This window comes from Oryza glaberrima, chromosome 10 (genome assembly GCF_000147395.1).
Source record: "Oryza glaberrima chromosome 10, OglaRS2, whole genome shotgun sequence".
Classification (NCBI taxonomy): Eukaryota; Viridiplantae; Streptophyta; class Magnoliopsida; order Poales; family Poaceae; genus Oryza; species Oryza glaberrima.
In genome coordinates, this window is record NC_068335.1 from 5,435,127 (window position 1) to 5,438,483 (window position 3,357).

Consider the following 3,357-nt stretch of genomic DNA (forward strand, 5'->3'; position numbering starts at 1 on the left):
GACGTGTTGAGTACATGGAGGATATTGTGAAAAACAATGAAGTGCTTTCTTGCCCCAAATTTTGTAAAAGCAAAGGTGTCATGGTAGATTGTGAAAATTGTGCTAATTTGGAAAAGGAGCTTTCTTATTTGAAAAGTTCTTTGCAAAGATTTTCTGATGGTAAGAAACAACTTAACATGATTTTGGATCAATCTAAAGTGACTAGTTACAATAGAGGAGTTGGTTTTGATGTTCATGACTATTTCACCAAAAATCAACCAAATGTTTCGAGTGTGACTAAATATGGTGAAATTTTGACAAAACAAAGTGCTAAGAAAACAGTTTTTAAGTATGCTGGAATTTGGCCTTCTCTTTCTGAAAGTGCATCTAGGCCCCTAATGATTTTGGTGATTAATTACAATGCGATTAGAGAGGACTAACATTTTTATTTAAGCAAATGTGAAGGTTGTTATGTCCTCAATGAGTTAGCGTAATGCATATCCCGCCGAATACGTTGATGTGATGTGATGCGGCAAATGAGCAAATGGCATTTTGTACGTTTTCGTTTTTCTTGAGTTAATAGGAAAGCCGCACTATTAAGAGGGATGATGCATTTACATACGAGGAGTGATCAAAGTGCTCAAAATCTTTTTTTTAAAAAAAGTGTTTCTCCTCAGTTTGGTGTGTTCTGGATTTTTTCGGAGTTTTCCGAAACTCATTTTCGGACTTTCCGAAAACACACAGAACCAGTTTTTCGCTTCTGGAAATTTTCGGATATGTCCGAAAGTGATTTTCGGACTTTCCGAAAAAGACTGCGAAGGCAAAAGTGGTTCTGTATATTTTCGGACTTGTCCGAAACTAATTTTCGGATTTTTCGAAATTCTTCAGTAGAGTCATTTTCGCTTCTGTATATTTTCGGACTTGTCCGAAAGTTATTTTCGGACTTTTCCGAAAACATGCAGAACGATGTTATTGGTACTGGAAATTTTCGGACTTGTCCGAAAAGTTTTCGGAATGTCCGAAAAATCCTTCGTTGACTTTGCTGTTGGTGCTGGGCTGGAATTTTCGGACATGTCCGAAAATCTTTCGGAATATCCGAAAATCTCAATTATTGTGCATAACGGGCAGAATCTGGGCTGTGGCTATAAATAGCCCCCTCCCCTCACTTGTGAGGGCTGCTGGTTCCATTCCAATCATTTGTGCCCTTGGCTTGCTCTCTCTCTCTAGCACTTTTGAGCCTTGCTTTCTTGTTTCCCCTCTCACCCGTGTTCGATTTGGATTTGGTGTAAGTGTGAGAGTTGTGGATTCAAGTTTGTGTGAGTGCTTGTTGTTGACTTCGTGAAGATTTGTGAGCACTTGCATCATCTCCGGGAGTTCTTTGTTTCATTTGTTACTCTTGGAGGTTGAGGACTCCTAGGCGGTTAGGTGTCGCTCCCGAGCCACCGATCTACTTGTGGTTGGCTGGGAGAAGTTTGTGAAGGTCGGATCTCACCTCCGAAAGGGAAGAGATACCCTTAGTGGAAGGAGGAGTGCTTAGTGCAACCTCTTGAGGAAAGGGTTAGCTAAGACCCGACTCTTCGTGAGCTCCTCAACGGAGAGTAGAATCCCCTCAAGGATTCGAACTTCGGGAACAATCTCGTGAGCTTCATCTTTGATGACTTTACTTCCTCCCTCTCCACTAGCTTTGCTTGTTTGAGCCGCTATAGGTCTAGTTGCTGTTTGTGCTAGCATATTCTTGTTGTAGGCAACTAGATCTAGGATTTACTTTGCTGTTTGTGCTGACTCCGAAAATTTTCGGATATATCCGAAAATTTCGGAAATATCCGATAATTACTGCTTCCGCTTTTAGTTGATTTTTGAATTAGCCTATTCATCCCCCCTCTAGGCCTAATTGACACTTTCTATTGGTATCAGAGCCTAATCTCCTAATTAGGCTTAACCGCTTGGAGAGATCATGTCGGGCCAAGCGGGGGATGGGAACGATGGTGATAAGGGAGCTAAGATCCCTTATGACTATCCCTCTACATCTACATCTTATGTGAGTACCTATAGCGGCAAAGCTCCGTACTTCAATGGTACGGACTACGCCGCTTGGAAGCATAAGATGAAGATGCATTTGAAATCTATTAACCCATCTATTTGGAGAATAGTCGAAAGAGGCTATGTTTTGCAGAATCCCGATGATCCCACCAAGGAGGACGACGAGAACGAGCACAAGAACGCTCAAGCCGCTAATGCAATACTTAGCGCCTTAAGTGGAAGTGAGTTCAACCGTGTGGATGGCATTGAGAGTGCCAAAGTGATTTGGGACACGCTTCGGAACTTGCATGAAGGCACGGATAGTGTTCGTGAGTCCAAGGTAGAGATCCTGAAGGGGCAATTTGAGAGATTTGTGATGTTAGATGGTGAGAGCCCAAGCGACATGTACGACCGGTTGAGTAAGATCGTCAATGAGATCAAGGGACTTGGCTCCAAGGACATGACCGATGAGGTTGTGGTCAAGAAGATGGTTCGAGCAATCACTCCAAGGAACTCTACCTTGGTGACCATCATTCTTGAGCGTCCGGACTACAAGACTCTCACACCTCATGATTTGCTCGGACGTATTCTTGCCCATGACATGCTCGTGCAAGAGTCCAAGGATGTCATCCAATATATCAATCAAAGTTCAACCACAAGCATCAAGAAGGAAGACTTGGCGTTGAAGGCGAAGGAAGAAGAAGAAGAGATCCGCAAGAGCAAGAGCAAGGCAGAGATCGATGATGAAGAGATGGCTCTCTTCGTCAAGAAGTTCGGCAAGTTCATGAGGCGAAGCGGCTTCTTCAAGAGAGGTTCTTCCAAGCACTACTCCAATAAGTCAAGTGGAAGACATTCTGCAAGAGTGTGCTACGTGTGCAAAGAGCCCAGGCACTTCATTGCGGATTGCCCCCATCTCAAGGATGGTTCCCACATCAAGGAAGATAAGAAGAAGGGTGAGAAGAAGGATGAGAAGAAGAAGCACAAGCATAGCAAGCGGGAACACTATGGTCAAGCTCACCTTGGGATGATCTTCGGCTCCGACTCCGAGTCAAGCTCAAGTGATGAAGAAGGAGTCGCCACGTTTGTCGTCAAGCCTTCATCACCACCGAGACTCTTCGACTACTCAAGTGATGAGGATGCTCCCATTTGCCTCATGGCAAAGGAGCCTAAGGTACCTTCTCCTCTCAAGTCATTTAATGTTGATTTTGTTAGTGACGAGGAGGATGAGGTTGAGAATGAGGTTATGGATGACGAGTTGCTTAAATCTATAACCAAGGAATCCATACCACACTTGAGTGAGTTGCTTGGGAGAACTGAGGATCAATATGCAACACTTGAGAGGCAAGAGGAATTGCTCAT